At 41.0% G+C, this 19049-nt stretch overlaps 1 pseudogene; it reads left to right on the forward strand.

Moving 5' to 3' along the window:
* The first annotated feature begins 6401 nt into the window (after positions 1-6401).
* Positions 6402-15847, forward strand: LOC121487156 (annotated as a pseudogene).
* Positions 15848-19049: the final 3202 nt, after the last annotated feature.

The raw sequence follows: 19049 nt of genomic DNA on the forward strand, positions 1-19049 counted from the left end.
TGAATATAGTTAACACACAAGGTTGCATTAGTTTTAGGTGTACAACAAAGTTATCCCACAAGTTTATAAATCATGCTATGGTCACTACAGGTGTAGCTACTATCTTTCCCCTTACATTGCTATTACAGTATCACTGACTGTATTCCTTATGCTGTGCCTTTTATTCTGTGATTTTTTCCATACCTGAAAGGCTGTATCTCCCACTCCACCTGGATTTTCCTTCTTTTTTATTCAGGCACTACCCTGTGCATATATCTATCGTGCTGCTTTCTCTACTCAGGGTACAATGATATATTGTCTGTCTACTTCAGTACAACATAAGTTGTACTGATATTCATGGTTGCTGTGGAAGACACTGGTATTTATCTTTAGTAGTCACTCTCCTTTTCTCATTGAAAAAGAATTTTTACCCAGGCACATGGCACACCGGTTGCAGTTATAATTAGAAATTAGAATTTCTAATTCAAGTAGAATAAGAGAGACTAAATGCTTGGGCTTCTTTGCAGATAATCTTGCCATGAGATGTAATTCTAGTAAATAATTATAAGGATATGTTATTCTGTACAATCAGTCCTCTAGGAAATGTACTTAAAGGGAGGCAACATTGTGGCTTTTCCCTATACTCTTCTGTTGAGTGCAAGGTACATGTGAGGGTAAGAAAATTTTAACCATGAGGTGGCATGTTAAACTACAGCTAAGCATCATATGAAAGGAACCAGGGCCTCTGATGCTACATAAAGCACAACCAGGGCTTTTAAACTATTATAAGAGAGGGGAGGAAAACACATTAGATCATCAAGTCCAGCTGAATGGGTGCAGACTGCACATGCATTGGACTCAAAGGTGAAGAGACCTGGAGACTGGGAACAGGACAAGTGTCAACAAGGCTTAATCACAGGAGCAAGCTCTTAGAGTGTATAAAGTATAGACCTAATGCCAAGACCTGACCTTCAGAAAAGCATATACTCTCCTAAAGGCAAGGCAGGAGGAATCCTAACTCAATCCCAGTATAAGGCAGGGTTGGCTGACAAGGGGTTTCATTGAATAAAGCAAGCCTGGGACCTAATCAGAAAGTAGGTCCAAAAGGCGGATGACTATAAACCCATCAGCAGCAGCCCTTTCCGAGCAACTTTTGGGGAGTGGCCTCCCTCTACCCTTGAGACAATGCAGGTGGTTGAGGCCTTGCAGGACTTTCACAGGCAGGGAAGACCCCTGGGAGCAAGTGGTGGGTGGGAACAAGGCATCCCACTAATCACAACCTTAGCTACCCAGTGGAGAATAATGCCCCTAAAGGCAGAATTGGAGTTAGTGGCCTTGCCAGGGAGAGGCGGGGCCTGCGGGTCAGGTGATCCTCCAATAAGTGACACCTGGGGGCCCTGGCTGCTGGAGAAGCACGGGACCTCAGGAGTCAGCAAATCCAAATGGAGATCCACTGTTGCCAATTTAAAGCCGCCCCCTCTAAATGATTTTCACCAAGTGGACCTCCTCCAAGCCCTACAGACCAGGAGAGCTTAGGGTGCCCCGGGCCAGCTGAGGAAGTGCCTACTGCCTATGTGGGGTCCCTGCGGGGCACCTGGAGCAGGGCAAGTGTTGGCAGAGGCTGACTTATAGGACACACTCTTGGGAGTACAAAGCATCTAGTTCCAAGCCTTTAGTTACACACATCACAAATTCCCCCTGAAAGCAGAGCTGGAGAAATGTGGTCTGCCTTACCTGGTTCTGGGTAGACTGGCTAGTGCGCTGATCCTCCATTAAGAGGGGCCCCTGGGTGGTTCAGTGGTTGAGCGTCTGCCTTTGGCTCAGGTCGTGATCCCGGGGTCCTGGGATCCAGTACCGCAAGGGGGCTCCCCGCAGGGAGCCTGTTCTCCTTCTGCCTGTGTCTCTGCCTCTCACTCTGTCTCTCATGAACAAATAAATCTTTAAATAAAAAAAATAAAAAATAAAAAAAAGATAACTGGGAGACTTGAATCTTAGAGAAGCCGGGACTCCACCAAACAGCAGATTCAAGTGGAACCTGAGACTCATCAGCATCTGAAGGATTTTCAGGGGATGGGCTGCGTCCACCCTGGAGGCCACGCAAACAGCCCCGGGGAGCCTCTGCGCCCCAGGCCGGCCCGCGGGGTGCCCGGTGCGCATGCGCAGTCTCAGCGCCTGCGAGAACCCGCAGCGGGTAACTGGGCAGCTGGGCGGCCGACGCAGTGGGCGATAGTTCCCCTGAAGCAGAGCTGGGGCAATCTCCAGCGCCTCCCACGTTGGGGCAGGGGTGCCTGGCCGGGTTTTCCTTCTGGAAGAGACTCCTGGGAACCTTGACGCTGGAGAATCCCAGGACCCCATCAGGCAGCCAGTCCAAATGAGGATTCACGGTCACCAGTTCAAAGCTACTGCCTCAAAAAGGTTTCAAGATACGGACTGGCTCTGCCCTGGAAGCCCCCGGGGTGCTGGAAACGCCCAGAGTTCCTCAGGCACCGAGGGCCACGGCTGCCCGGGGTTGGCTGATGGATGCGTGCTGCGCATGCGCAGGCTTTCCCGCGGAAACAGTGCACCTGCTGGGAGGAGTCTGGCCTCGGGAGCAGGCTTTTGGGGGTGCGAGGCACCCGCTTAATCCCACGCCCTAGGCCCCTCGTGGTGGATATTCCTCCCGAAGGCAAACTGTAAGTTATTCAGCTGCTTTGACAAACGTAGGAGTCCTGGTTCCGAGAAAAACCTGAGTCTCCTGGGAAATGAACAAGGGGTAAGTGGAAAGGGAAAGGGAGGTGGCGGGGGGTTGGGGTGACTGGGTGATGGGCACTGAGCGGGGCACTTGACGGGATGAGCACTGGGTGATATGCTATATGTTGGCAAATTGAACTCCAATAAAAATATATATGTATATTTTAAAAAGAAAACAAACCCGAGTCTCCATCAGGCAAGAAGACCACGTGGGGACTGACTATTGTCCGTTGGAAGGTGCTCCCTCAGAATAATATTCTTGGGGTGGACTCTCTCTACCCTGAGACTGTGCAGGTCGTAAGTCTTTGGGGATCAGCCTGAGCCACGCAAGCATGGAAGGCTCAGGCTGTCCAAAGCCAACCAATGGATTGCATAGTTCACATGCATATGCCCTTGCAGGACAGGGTAGCCAGGGACCTGGAACAGAGCAAATGTCCGAATATGCTATGTCACAGAAATGGGCTTTTTGGTGTACTGGCATCTGCCTCATTCCAAATCGTAAACTACACAAAGGTGCATATTCTCCCTGAAGGCAGAACTGGAAGAGGCTGGATTGCCCTGTCGGGCAGACTTGCCATGATAGCCTCCCAAAAAAAGACACCCAAGACCCTTGATTGGTGGAGAAGTCCAGGACCCCGTCAGGCAGCAAATCCAAATAGGGACTTATTGTCATCAGTTTCAAGTTCCCACCTCAGGAAGATTTGTGGTGAGCCAGTTTCCTTCTCCCTTAAGGCTATGCAGGTGACTGGGGACAGGCTCAAGTCTCTCATGCCTGGAAGGCCTTGGCTGCCCAAGGCTGGCTGACAGGGTGTGTGCTGTCCACCACATGGGCCAGCAGGTCAGAGTAGCCTGGGACATGGATCAGGCAAGTGATTCAAGTGTAGGGAAAGACTGGGTCACAGGAGCAGATCTTAGGAGTTCAAGGATCTGCCTAATTCCAAACTCTCACCTACACAGATGATCCTATTCCCCCTGAAGGCGATACTGGAGGATACTCTACTGCTGACTTGCCAGTGAAGATATGGTGGCTTATACCTTGGAGCTCTACTGGGAGAGATTTGTACCCAATCAACAGCAAAACTAAATGGAGAATGACTGCATCCCACATGCACCTGCCACCTCAGAGTGGCATCTTTTGAGAGGTGGGCTCCTTATGTCCCGGAAGCTATATAGGTGTTTGGGCCCAGACCCTAGATCCCCAGTCCTGGTAAGCCCCAGCTGTCCAGAGTTTACCTGAAGGGATGTGTGTTGCACGTGCACTTGAAGCTCATTTCAGAATTGTCAGTTGATGTAGAACATGGCAAGGGTTCGGAGAGGCTGATTGCAGGGGCAGGATCTTAGGGGAATAAGGCCTTCAGCTCAAGTCATGATCTCAGGGTCCTGGGATTGAACCCCACCTGCATCTGGCTCTCTCTGATCAGCAGGGAGTCCGATTCTCTCCCTCCTCTGCCTCTGCCCCTCCCTTTGCTCTCTCTTTCTCTCAAATAAATAAATAAATAAAATGGCTTCAAAAATATATAGCACCAAAACCAATAAATTCTTAGGAATAAACTTAAATAAGGAAGCTGAAGACTTATATACTCAAAAACTACAAAACGTTGCTGAAAGAAATTCAAGAAGAAATGTGGGGTCTTGGTGGTTAAGTCAGGTGTCTGCCTTTGGCTCATGTCATGATCCCGGGGTTCTGGGATCAAGCCCCATGTCAATCTCCCTGCTCCTGTTGAGCTTCTCCCTCCCCCTCTGCCCTTCCCTCCTGCTTATGCTCTCTCTCTCTCACTCTTTCTCCCTTCCTCTCTCTCAAAAATAAAAACAAAAATAAATAAGACAATAAATGGAAACATATCTTGTGTACATGGGATGCAGGACTTAATGTTATGAAACTGTCAAGACCATCTGAAGATATCTATAGATTCAGTGCAATCCCCATCACAATCTCAATGGCATTTTTTTTTCAGAAAAAGAACAATGCTTAAACAACAAAGTGTAATAAACAACATCCTAAAAGTTACATGAATCTCAAGGGACCCAGAGTAGCCAAAACAATCTTAAAAAGAAACAATAAAGTTAGAGGTCTCACACTTCCTGATTTTAAAACTACAAACAGTGTGGTACTGGCATAAATAATGACATATAGACCAATGGAATAGAATAGAGAGCCCAGAAATAAACCTTGGCTTATATGGTCAAATGATTTTCAATAATGGTGCCAAGACCATTTAATGGGGAAAGAACAGTCTTCCCAACAAATGGTGTTGTGAAAACTGCATTTCCACATGTGAAAGAATGAAATTAGACCTTTACCATACATGCACTATTTACAGAAAAAAATATAAAGGAATCAAAGACCTTGACATAACACCTAAAACTATAACAGAAGGAAAGAAAACATAGGGAGAATGCTCCATGACATTGGACTTGACAATGATTTCTTGAATATGACACCAAAAACAAAGGCCAAAAAAAGTATATTAAAATTAAAAATGTCAAACATCTGTGCATCAAAACACACAATCAACAGAGTGAAACATAACCTTCAGAATGGGAGAAAATATTTGCAAACTGTATGTTTGATGAGAGGTTAATATCTTGAATATATAAAGAATTCCTACAACTCAACAACAAAAAACAAATAACCCGACTTTAAAAATGGGTTGCTCCCTCCAATTCCCGATGCCCTTCCTCCTCACACGGGTCCTGCTGGGCACTGGAAAAACAAAGAGAAAAGATGACCCTTACCCTAGAGACAATTTAAATCTAAAATTTGGACTGCCGATTGTTCTTTTATGGATAACATCCAATATCCTGAAAATACTACAAAGCTATATTGCATGGAATAATTCAACGGCAATCTTCCTAATCTCAGCTGTTAAAAGTAACTTGTATGACCTAACTATATGGTTTATTCATCGTGCATTGTTTTTAAATGTACGATCCCCACAAATAACTGGCAGTATTTATTAAAAATCCGTTTTTGAGCATTTAACCATCACTCCAGAAAACTCTTCCAGAGAGTAACTTAGGAAACCAATGATCATTTATCTGTATATAATAGAACTATCTCATTCAACTTGTTTATTTGGGAGATAAAAGCTTCTTGCCTTGCTACCGCTGTCCCACTTTACATTAAGTTTTTAAAAATCACTTTGTAAGGGAAGCCGGGGTGACTCAGCGGTTTAGCGCTGCCTTCTGCCCAGGGCCTAACCTTGGAGACCCTGGATTGAGTCCCACATCAGGCTCCCTGCATGGAGCCTGCTTCTCCCCCTTCCTGTGTCTCTGCTTCTCTCCTTGTGTGTCTCTCATGAATAAATAAATAAAATCTTTTTTAAAAAATCACTTTGTAAGATCATCTCCTCCCAAAAGCTTTTCAAAATAATAACTATGGGAACTCTACATTGCCTTCTAACACAGCAATACTAAACGCATGTTTTACTTCTAATCTCTTGCACAGAGGTCTGTTAAGAATCAAATTGATTTTTTTGACAAAAAATATTTTAATTACCCTAATATTTCTTAGTATTTCCCAGTTTACAGACCTATTGACACCGAACTTGTTGCTTCAATTCTCTTTGGCTTCACAGGCTCATTGTAGAAATAGTACATTAACTGTGGAAAATTCAGTGTACTGGAAGGCTTTTGTTATTGACTTGCACAGTAATGAATTAAGTAGGAATTACTTTTTTACACAGTACACGATGAGAAAGTCAAGATTTACAGAGGTAGGTTCCTTTGTCAAAGTCTCCCAGGCAGTAGATGATTAGAACTCCAGGTGTTGAACCATAGCAGTCTCCCTCCAGATTCCATATTGTGACATTCCAGCATGTTCATCAGTTGCCCCCTGCCTGACACCCTTCACAGCGCCCTTCTTGTCCATGGTTCCTGCTGGCTCTGCTCCTGCTAGCTCTTACTTCTCATTGGACAGTTGCTTGCAGTAATCCTTGTCTCCTTCATACCAGCTTTTTATGTGTGGGGAGGGGGAAGAATTGTCACTGTTCCTATCCAAACCAATTGCTTGCCCTCTGGAATTTCACCCTCCTTGTTTTCTTAGATACTTTTTAAAAAAAGATTTTATTTATTTATTTGAGAGAGAGAGAGGGAGAGCACTCGTGGGCACAAGCAAGGCCCCTCAGGGGGAGGGAGGGAGGAAGGGGCAGAAGGAGGAAGGGGTAGAGGGAGAGGGAGAAGTTCCAGAGGAGCAGGGACCCCAACCTGAGACTTGATCCCAGGACCCTGAGAACATGACCAGAGCCAAAGGCAGGCACTTAACTGACAGAGCCAGCCAGGCAGCCCAACTCAGCTGTTATTTTTACCTACTCCTATCATTTCACAGTCAGATGTAAAGTCTTACTCTGAATTCACAGGACACTTTTTTACATTTTTGGATTTACTCCCTTTCTCTTTTATATTTTAACTTTTGGTTCCACTGCTGGCAAAGCATTCACTTAGTTACGGTTGTATGTTTACATATTAGTCTGGTCTGCTAACCCAGAAAGTCAACTAACTTCTCAGGGGCAAGGATTGTCATATGGAACTTTGCATCCACCCAACCAAATGCACTGCCTGTCATTTAGAAGATATCTAATGAATAGTTGTTGAATTTAACTGAGTAACATTATGTTTTTAATGTTGACCATGGCACATAAAATTTGCTGTAGGAATAATTTCCTGCTACTTGGTACACACCTACTACATTCTAGTCACTGTGCATGTTAACAAGTAAATGAAGAGTGTACTCTTTAGCCTTTTGCTCTAATGTGTTTCATAGGTCAACCCAAAGATCTTTGCCCTGACTGTGTTTCTGAGCAGCACCTTGATCTACAATAGCATAGGCACCATCAAAAATCAAGCCCTGGAATAGCTGCAGTATCCTCCCAGGGACCAAACCACCAAGTTGTATGGAGTTTACAGGAATGGCAACTGATACTGTCATCTTTCCTGTGAATTAATTGTCATGGTTAAGGGGAAGGGGACATGGGACATAAGTCAATGTTTATAAAATTTGTTTTTAAATACAAGCTGAAACTGTGGTATTTCTCCTTCCTTAGCTAAATTCTCAGCTATGTGACTGAACTAACACAGCTAATCAGGACAAAATCCTCAACCTCTGGTGAAAAAGAGGACCCCACCGAGTTTGTGAGTTTGTTTGAACTGTTTGGGATTTTACCCTGGAGTTGAAGATAGATGGAGCATCAATCACGGAAGATGAATACTCAGAGGATGCCGTAAAGCTGATCCCAGGTCTCAGAGCATGCTCTGGGTGGTGGAAGTTTCAACAGGGAGGGGCGGGGGCGGGGGAAGTCAACTAAACCTTGTCAGTCAGCACTTGAATTCAACTTTGTTTGACATCAGATGGAGATGCAATCTAATAGTGAGGGGTGATTTTTGAATGGTGTTTGGTGATTGTTTATCATAGGTTATTGCTTGTGAAACTCTAGGTGCTGGAGAAAGCTCACTGAGGAAGTTTAAGGACCAATGTTCAACCAAATGACTTTAGACCAAATATGTATAGGAATACATTTTTCTAGGTTATAGTGCTATAATTTCCTAAGACCCACATACTTGAGCTCCTTATTATGTGCTCTTCCTGTTCCACGCAAAATAGCTCAGCAGATTAGAAGTTGGTAAACCTAGAGTCACAAGAAATGAAAGGACCCTAAACTTTTTATGGAAAAATATATAAAACATAAAACTTACCATTTTAACCATTTTTAAGTTTATAGTTCTGTGGCAATAGGTATACTCACATTGTTGTGCAACTATCACCACTCACCCACTCTAAAAGTTTTTCATCTTCCCCATCTGAAATTCTGTACCTGTTAAAAACTAACTCCATAGACTCCCTACCTCCGGCCCTTGGCAACCACCATCCTACTCTGTCTCCATATAGATACCTCATTTAAATGGAATCATACGCTCCTTCTCTTTTTATGACTGGTTTATTTCATTAACCATGATGTCCTCAAGATTCATTCATGCTGTAGCATGTGTTAGGATATCTTCCTTTCTAAGATTGAATAGCATTTTTTTTGCATGTGTATACCATACTTAAGTGATCTAATTTTAAAAATATATTTCATGTTTCTATGAAATATTCTATGAAGATTTTACTAGTACCCGAATAGTTACAAATTTCAGACAAAGGATATTTATCCAATAAGTGTACAGGAAAAAAAATATCCATCTAGTAAGATTTTCAGATTCACAGTGATCTTTCTCATCATTTCCCTTTCTTCTTTCTTATAATCTTGTACATTATATCACCATTTTAATATTGTTAATTTACTACATGTAAATTTTATATGCATTTTATTTTATTTTAGCAAGGTGAATAACTGATGGCACTTGGAAGTAATACATATTTTGTTTAATTGTTCATGTATTCATTCCTTCAAAAATCTTTATTGAACTCCTGACATACTCCCCAAAATCATTCTGTGAAGCACTGCCAAGGTAGACATAGTTTGAGATAGACAATGTCAAGTTCGCCAAATTACCTTTAGATTAACCTTACCCTATGAATGTTTCTGCTGAAAGAATTCCAAATATATTTATTTATTGTGATTTTACTCTGAATTGTATAAGTTTTTTTCTTATGTTGGTATTATTTGTCATCCTCCTGATATTTTCACAAGCAATATCTTACTCTTCTTTCTGGTATTACATTATTTTAGGACCCATATTTCATATCTAATATGGACATAATCAGATCACAAAAGGAATTCTCATCATTTTTTTCTTTTTCTTTTTCTTCTTTTTTTTTTTTTTTAGATTTTATTCATTTACTTATGATAGAGACAGAGAGAGAGGCAGAGACGTAGGCAAAGGGAGAAGCAGGCTCCCTGCAGGGAGCCTGATGTGGGACCTGATCCCAGATCCCAGGATCACGCCCTGAGCCGAAGGCAAACACTCAACCATTGAGCCACCCAGGAGTCCCCATTTTTTTCACTCATCAGTGACTTGATAAACATTTAATGAATACGTAAACCACTAAATATCACAACAGTGCTAAGGAAACTGACCATAAATTGCTTTGGTTGGGACTGATGCTTCTCCCTTCTTCTCCCATATTTTCTTGCCTCTGCTCCATGCAGAAATGGATTTTCCTTGCCTACAGTGATGGCCCAGGTTGGTTTGAAATGATTGGATTAAAGGAGATTTATAGGCACAGGAGCTACAGTGATGCAAAGACTCCTGGAAATGAAAGTCCTGACCCCCTTACCTGAAGGCCACTTTTCAGCGATCAATTTTTTTCCACCTTTGCAGGCACAAATACCAAAATCCAGAATTCCAACATGCCTGGAGAGTGTATCAGGAAGTTCTTTCCAAAACAGAAGTACTTCATCTTTGGCCTACAAATGATAAAAACCTCTTATTCCATCTTGAGAAGGTGCCAGAAGACCAGCTGGACAGTACTTTCCAGGAGCAATCAAAGAAATTCTGTACCTATATTTTCACTCAAAGACCAAGACCATAACAGAGGGAATCATTGTCACTGGCAGCCGTGAGTCCCCTTTGTCCAAAGCATATCTCTGTGTCCATGTGTGGTGGGGCTTTGATTATATCCTGGGTTTATCAGTAATTTTGTTTACATCTGTGTGTAACTATGGAGAAGCCGATATTCATGCCATGAAAAGATCTCCATGTGTGTTTATCAATTAAAGTCTCTGTAGGTGAAGGTCTGCTGAGACTTACATAGGAACCTATTGCACTAATCACAAAAAGGCAAGATGGAATTAAAGAGAGAAAATCTGTATATTGAGAAATCCTATGGGATAAATCTTTAAGGAGATAGCAGATATTTTGTAAATTTACATGAGTCAGATCATAAATAGGAAGCTGTGAGTTCCTGCAAGCCCACTGAGAAACAAGATTCTGCGTCATCTTATATGCAGGGCAGGCTTTGTGAGCATGTGACTTAAGCAGTCCTGCAGTACCCTGTGTGGAGTTGGGCCCATCTCTGCTTTGAATTCTCAATCATTTTCAACTAGGAGCCAAAGTTTTTATTTTGTACTGGGCCACAGGAATTATGTAGCTGGTCTTGTTTGTGTATATTACTTCACCTATAGAATCTATTCCTTTTTATTCTCATTGAATGGGAAACCATTTTTCCAGTGACCCATGTGCATATGTAATTGGTAATTGTAATTTGAAGAAAGGGAGAACAGTAAAAGAAAGAACAGGAAAACAGTAATGTTGTAAGAAAGGAATACATTCTCAAAATGAGAAAATAATATTTCCTTGTAAAAAAAGTGGGGTTTTTTTTTGTGTGTGATCTAAGGATGATGATCCATAAAAATTGTAAGCTAATGATTGAGACCTTGGTATTTATCCTCAAATTTCCTGGCTTATTCAGGGCTGGGGACTCTGTTGAAAGCCTCTGTGAGGGCCATCAGGAAGGGAGCAGTTCCTTGCTTGGAGAATGTGCTGACAGGGATCCCTGGGTGGCGCAGCAGTTTGGCGCCTGCCTTTGGCCCAGGGCGTGATCCTGGAGACCTGGGATCGAATCCCACGTCGGGCTCCCGGTGCATGGAGCCTGCTTCTCCCTCTGCCTGTGTCTCTGCCTCTCTTTCTCTCTCTCTGTGTGACTATCATAAATAAATAAATTTTTAAAATAAATAAATAAATAAATAAATAAATAAATAAATAAATAAATAGAAAGAGAATGTGCTGACAACTCTGCCTTTGTGTGAGAACTCAGTGGCCATGCAGACGGCAACTGGCCACTACCTAGCAACTGAGGCTCCCCACAGACACGCTCCAGGAACTGCTGGATGTTTATGCAGACTGTGAGAGGGAAGCCATTGAAGTGTTCATGGAGCACTCCTTCAAGAATGGCAAGTGGGAATTCCAGAAAAAAATGATGGTAGTTGTCTTAGCATTTAGCACTCCTGATTTCTCCCCTTCTGAAATGATACCTGAGGAAGTCTATATTTTTTATCAAATAGCTGATCTCTTTACTGTGGTCAAAGGAGCCTCGATTATTGTAAGACAGGGTTCTATCGGCAATGGTTTTCTCTTTTATTATGTAGGCATATTATTAATTTTTGTATTGCTGCATTAAAACTTGTCATGAATATACCAGTTTAAAACAACAAATATGAATAAGCTCATCAGTCCATATAGGTCAGAAGTCTGGCAGGAGGCGACCATGTGCTCTGCTCCTGATATCACAGGACTAAAAACAAGGTGTCATCCTGACCAAGGTCATCTGCAGCCCTCTGAAGAGGCTCCAGTTTGTTCATTAAGGTTGTTGGCATATTCAGTCCCTTGGAGTGCAATTTACAAATTCAGGGGGAAAAAAAAAACAAATTCAGGGGAAAAGATCTGTACTTCTATCTTCACATGCTGGAATCCTTGGTGGAAGAATTCATGAAAGATTCCAAACTCTGTTCAGAGTATCCTTCAGTCATCACTGGATGATTTTATTTTCTTTGTACACATTTCCATCCAGAGCAACCCAAATTCTCTGAGGAACTGCTACTTCTAGCCACAATTCAACTTTCTTTGTTCATTGTTGATGGTTGAGTCATTGTTAATCCTACTACAGCAGAAGTAAAATTGGAGCTTATTTCTTCCAACTCTATCATTTTATAGATAATTCCCCAAAGGAATTAAGGGGATTTCTACAAGTAATACAGAGAATTGATCAGTACTAGGATTAAAAGTCTCTTGGGGCACCTGGATGGCCCAGTCAGTTGAGTGTCTGACTCTTGATTTTGGCTAAGGTCATGATCTCAGGGTTGTAGAATGGAGCCTCCCCATCAGGCTCTGAGCTCAGCAGGGAGCCTGCTGAGATTCTCCCTCTCCTCCCTCTGCCCCTTCCCCCACTCACATGCATTTCTCTCTCTTTCTCAAGTAAACAAATCTTTAAAAAAAACGGGGCAGCCTAGGTGGCTCAGCGGTTTAGCACCGCCTTTGGCCCAGGGCCTGATCCTGGAGTCCTGGGATTGAGCCCCACATTGGTCTCACTGCTTGGAGCCTGCTTCTCCATCTGCCTGTGTCGCTGCCTCTGTGTGTGTGTGTGTGTCTCTAATAAATAAATAAAAACTATTAAAAAAAAAAAACTAGGACTTAAAGTCTATTGATTCCTAGTCCATTCCATGTTCCAGTCTACTCCGAGGTAATCAGGATGCTTTTTCTAGCAGCTTCTTTCTGTTGGATTTCCCTGACAGGACACCATAGAGAAAAAGAAGGAAGATTTCTTGCTGCAGAGTGAAGATGCATCTGTCAAATATTCCCAGGCAAATATTAAGCAACTTTCAGAGTCCCTGATGAAAAGCATTTCAAGAGAAATTTTCTCTGTTCCTAGAGGGTACAATCTCTACTTAGAAGCAAAGAACAAGATTGAATGGGACTATAACCTAGTGCCCAGGAAAGGGGTTAAGGTGAAGAATAAAGGAAGAGTGGTAGTTGTCAGAATCCTAGAGTCAAAGGATGTTTGCTGCTTTTACTGAAAATCTAAGATCACAGCACCATTTTGAGGGAGAAAGCAGAGCATGGAGATAGCTCCAAGCTTTATTTTTTTTTATTTTTTTTTTAGCTCCACACTTTAAGTTTTTATCCACAATTAGCTATATATTGTTGAGGAGACTAGAAATGTTTCTCCCCAAGAAAGGGTGTCAAATTGGAAATTCTGGTTTAAAGAGAACAATTGTTCTTTATCAAACAATGTGATCATTTTTTTGCTGAGTATAGAGGATGCAAAGAGTAAAGACACAATCTTTGTTCTCAAGATGGTGATATTATCTGAAATGAAGACAAATAATAGGCAATTGTATGGTTATCATACTTTCGTGAACAGATTGTAAACTCATGCTGATGATTATGATGACAATAACAATAATTATAATAATGGCTGACATGTCCAGTACCTTTTTACTACCCTATGCATATAGTAAGTAACCTATAGTTAGGTACTTTCATTGGATCCTGAATTTAATGCTCAGAATATTACTATAATTTAGATACTATAGTTATGCAGTCAAGAAATGTGATATACATTGTAGTAAGCAAGTTGCCCAAAGTCATACTACCAGCAAGTGAGAGAGCTAGTAGGGCAGGTTAGAGTAATTGACCATCTTCATAACTACAAAGGCAGTTTGGCAAAGCACGCTGCAAGAGGAGTAAGACATGCAAGATGAAAGTATCCATAAGTGTTATCCTAGTTAAGAAAGGAGCATCCTTCCTTGCAGAAAAAAGATTGAGCAAATGTTTGAGAACACCGGAGGTTCCCATTTATACTTACACATGTCTGGTCAGCTGTACCTGTGGATGGCTTCTCTGGAGGGAAAGATGGGGTGCTACGAAGCAAGCTGAAATGGGAGGTTCAGGTCTCACAAGACAACTCAGGATTTATATTGGAGCCATGCAAGGAAAGTTAGTGAGGGATATCTAAGCAAATGCAAAACTTACAAGGCCACATTTGTGACTTTATAGAACAGTGATTTCCCTAAAAAGACAGGATCTTTGCTACATGACATGTCTCTGTTCCTTGTTTCTTCAGGCAAATGAAGTTCTCCAGCACTTCTTACAGAACCAGCTGGCAGTAGTGAACTCCATTCTACAGGGAGACTATGGCCTCATCTATCAGGAGAAGGCCCTATCAGGTACAGGTGTGGGGTTGAGCATATAGCAGAGTGGGTAGGTTGCTGCATTACCTTCTGCCAAACCTCCCTGAAACAAAGAGCTTCTTCTCTTTCTGTGGAACAACACTGCTAAATATAACCATCAGAGTTGTCTTTTTAAATCTGGCAGACAAGGAAGGCCATCTCAATCACATCCAGAAATGTGCTCTTGGGGATCCACATAATTCAGAGGTTTCTCAGCTACCTTTTCAAAGTCAGTTTCATGTCTGAGGAGGCTAGAATCAAACATGAGTGTTGTTTTCTTCTTCTCTAAAACATTTGTGGAACAGCTGAGTGGGCTTTGAAGGAGGCAGCTGAGAAGCAACAGGTGCTGCTAAGACAGAAATACAAGGAGCAACAGTAAAAACTGGAGGCTGAAGAGAGAAGCTGTAGAGAAAGCGCAGCCCAGTTAACTGAGACGTTGGAGAAGGAAATGTTGAGGCACAAGCTGAAGGTAAGCCTGCACCAGAGCCTAGGCAGTGCCTAATGGACAGTGCCCTGGTTCCTCAGAAAAAAGAGGGCCCAAACTAATAAAAATCAAGATCCCAGGGAGAATCATAAAGACATATAATTCATTGAAACCTCAAATTCATCTGGACTCTGCTGAGGCCCTTAAATACACAAAGTCCAGTGCCATATGTGGTGTGAGAATTTGCAGTGTGCAGTTAACATCTGCTGGGTGCTGGGCTGCTGTTTATGGGGATTGTTAGGGTAGTCTCATTGGGCCCTGGGTAAATAGGGCCTTAGTCCACTAGTCCTTAGGATTCTTGGTTAAACCATCAAACAGACCTGAAAGAACTCCATCTTGTCTTAAAAGTATTGGATGAGATTTGAAATACAGGAATCTGAAAGCTCTAAAATTTGCTGCATTTGTTTCCAGATCTGTGTGAGTCATCCACCAAAGCACAGAGGAAAATTAATTCTTCAATTCAACCTGGCACTTGATAACTAGTGTTCTAGAGGAGGGCAGCAGTTCCCATTGTTTGTTAGATGTGTGTGTTCATGCTGCCTCAGTAGAACTGAGATAGAATTAATCCTTCATGCCTCTGAAGGACATCCTCAGTGCTGGAATTCATCTGGTGAGGATAGTTCTCAGGTCTGACCTAGACTGACCCCACTCGTGGTGAGATGGTACTAAGGGAATTGTGGGAAGGTGTAAACCATGCATAATCCCACTTTACAGGACAGACTCATCAAAGAGCACTCTTGGATGATAGAGCAGTGGACACAGTGCTTCAATGCTGAAACTGTTAAACTCAAAACCCTTCCTCTCGATAATAGAAGATTTTCGAAAGTAGACTCCTTCTTTTTTATAGATCCAAGAACTTCTTAATGAAGGGTGTCAAAAGAAATCTGACAAGTTGCATACAGAGATACAGCTACTAAAAAAAGAGATTGCAGCAAATAAAGAAGAAAAGTATTCATTGGATCCATGGATCTTTGATGTGATCGATGGAGTGTTAGGTGAAGAAACACCAGATCCTAGTGAGTTACCTGGTGTGGGGATGAAAATTTAGGGCTCATAATGACATAGGTTCAGAATTCCTTTTAGGGATTAATAAAACGAGTTTTGTGATGCTGTGACATCCTTTGAAAGCATGAGTCATATTAGTTTCTTCTAACAAAAGTTGAAAGATAACTGTGCTTACTAATGATTACTTTTATTTATTAAAAGATAAATGTAAGAAAAGGCCAAATTTGCAGTTGCAGCAAGACAAAATATCGCAAAATAAAATCATCAGACCTGAGTGTTGTTTTCTTCTCTCTCTAAAACATTTGAAGGAGGCAGCTGAGAAGGAACAGGCAATGCTAAGACAGAAATACAGGAGCAACAGCAAAAACTGGAGGCGGAAGAGAGCAGCTTCAAAGAAAACATAGCCCAGCTAAGAGAGAAGTTGGAGAGGGAAAGAGAAAACCTTTGTAGGAAGCAGGAAAAAATGTTGAAGTGCAAGTTGAAGGTAAGCCTGCACAGAGCCTGGCCAGTGTCAATGGACAGTGCCCTGGTTCTTCAGGAAGAGAAGGGCCAAACCTAATAAAAATGATGATCCTTGGGAGAATCCATATGATTCACTTAATGCCTCAGATCCATCTGGATTCTGCTAAGGTCCTTAAATCCACATGACTCCAGCACTTTCTGTAGTGTTAGTCTTTGAAGTGAACACATGGCATCCCCAGGTTGCTAGGCTGCTGTTTATAGTGACTATAGTATGTTTTCGTACTGTCTGAAGTAAGTAAAATGTTAGTCCTCTAGTCCTTAGGATATTTGTACATCCATCAGATATATCTAAAATATAGATCCACTGTGTCTTGAAAGTATCAAAGTATCAAATTATGCTTGATATGAAATGCATATGAATGAAACATGGCATTCTGAAAGCCCTGTAACTTGCTGTTTCCAGACCTGTAGGAGTTACTCTATAAAGTATGAGAATGGTCTTCTTTATTACAACGTGCAGCTCGATTACCTGTTTTCTACACATTGCTAGCAATTTCCTTTTTTTTTTTTTTTTTTGTAGTTGGGTGTGGACATGCTACCTCAAATAGAACTGAGAATTCATTAGAATCAAACCTACATTCTTTCCCAAAGGGCATCATTAGAACTGGAACACATTTCTGTGATAGTTCTCAGTCTTGATTTAGCCCCAACAGTTCCCCACCCTCAGAAAGATGATCCTGAGCAAATCTTGGGAAATTATAAGTCATAGATAGTCTTCTCATCCAGATCAAACACATAGAAATATTGAAAAACCCCATCAAAGAATACCACAAAGTTAGAAAAGTAGATCGATATGCTTAGCTTAGCTGCTAGTGTTAACTATGAAACCCAACTTGATAACAGAATTTTCAAAAGTGAAAATTTTATAAATCCAAGAAAAATTGCTTATTGAAGGATTTAAAATTCTGAGATCACAAATGAAATAGGCTCAGAATTCCCATTGAGGAAATTATAAAATGAAGCTTGTTTTGTTATGCTGTGACTCTTTTTTAAGTGAGATGTATCATGTCAATTTCATTTAATATAAGTTTAAAACTAAAGTGACTATCTAAATATATGAAGGCCTTGCCCAGAAAATACAAACTTACTATTGATTAAATTAACTTGAAGAAATGAGAAACAGGTTAAAAGACAGAGTGGAATAAAAGTCCAAACTTGCAGTAGCATCAAAGCCAATATGATACTGCAGAAAAAAATTATCATGAAGTATGTAAAATTTATATGAAGAATTTTTTAAATGCTATATGTAAGAAACAAAAATTGACAGAAATTAAAATGTCAGTATTATTTAAACTAGTTAGGTACATTTAATTTGATCCAAAAAATATGTCAAACATAATTTTTCAGAAAGTGGTTTCCACTTTAATTCTAAAGTTTTTATGGAAAAGCCCCAAGCAAAAATATCCAGTGCAATCCTGCAAAAGAGACAAATGAGAGGGAACTAGCTTTAACCACGTGTTAAAACATCCCAACAATTAGCATTGTGGTACTAACATCTGAATATTGAAACAGTCCCAAAACAGACACAGAAAATTGGTGCAAAGTGATGCAGAAATTCAGCAGATTATAATTTGGGCATATTCTCTTGTGAAGGAATATGGAGTATTCAGCAAATGGTGTTTGAACTATAGGTAGCCATCTGAAAAAGAAAAGTTGAGGTCTCCTTTACATGTTATACCAAGTAAATTTCAGATGCTTCAAAGATATAAACATGAAAAATTATACCATAAAATTAAATAATAGGGGATGGAGTTAAAAAACAATATTGGAATAGATAGGTAAAGGTATTTCATACCTTTCTAAGTGTGAAATAATGAAAATAGATAAAAGAAAATATATTTTAAATGTTTTTATTTGAATGTAGTTGACATGCAATGTTACATTAGTTTCAGGTGTACAATGTAGTGATTTCTCAAGTTTATACATTGCTCTATGCTCACCGCAAACGTAGCCAGCCTCTGTTACCATACATTGCTATTACAATATCATTGGCTGTATTCCCTATGTTGCCTCTTATTCCCCTGACTTATTCATTCCATAACTGGAAGCTTGTATGTCCCACTCCCTTCACCCATTCTGTCCATCTCCACACCTTCCTCCCTTCTGGTATACTTCTGGTTTTCTGTATTTTACAGGTCTGGTTCCGTTTGTTTGTTTGTTTGTTTGTTTGTTTGTTTGGTCATCTGTGTTTTTTTAAGGTTCAATTTGGAATGAAATCAAATCAAAACCACAGTGAAATGTCACCTTACACCTGTCAAAATGGCTAAAAAAAACCCACAAGAAATAACAAGTGTTGGCAAAGATGTGGAAAAAAAGGACCCCTCACACACTGTTGGTGGGAACGTAAAGTGGTACAACCACTTTGGAAACAATTTGGCGGCTCCTCAAAAATTAAGAATAGAAACACCATATGATTCAATAATTCCACTTCAGAGTGTTTACCTAAAGAAAACAAAAACACTAATTCCAAAAGATGCATGCCCCCCTATGGTCTTTGCAGTATTATTAACAATAGCTAAGATATGGAAGCAATCTAAGTGTCCATTAATAGATGAATGGATAAGGAAGATGTGGTATACATATACAATGGAATATTACATAGCCTTGAAAAAGGATGAGATTGTGCCATTAGAGACAACCTGGATGGATCTAGAGGGTATTATACTAAGTAAAATAAGTTAGATGGATAAAAGAAAATACTGATAAACTGAACTATCAACTAT

The sequence above is a fragment of the Vulpes lagopus genome, chromosome 3 (assembly GCF_018345385.1).
Source record: "Vulpes lagopus strain Blue_001 chromosome 3, ASM1834538v1, whole genome shotgun sequence".
In the NCBI taxonomy this organism is placed as follows: Eukaryota; Metazoa; Chordata; class Mammalia; order Carnivora; family Canidae; genus Vulpes; species Vulpes lagopus.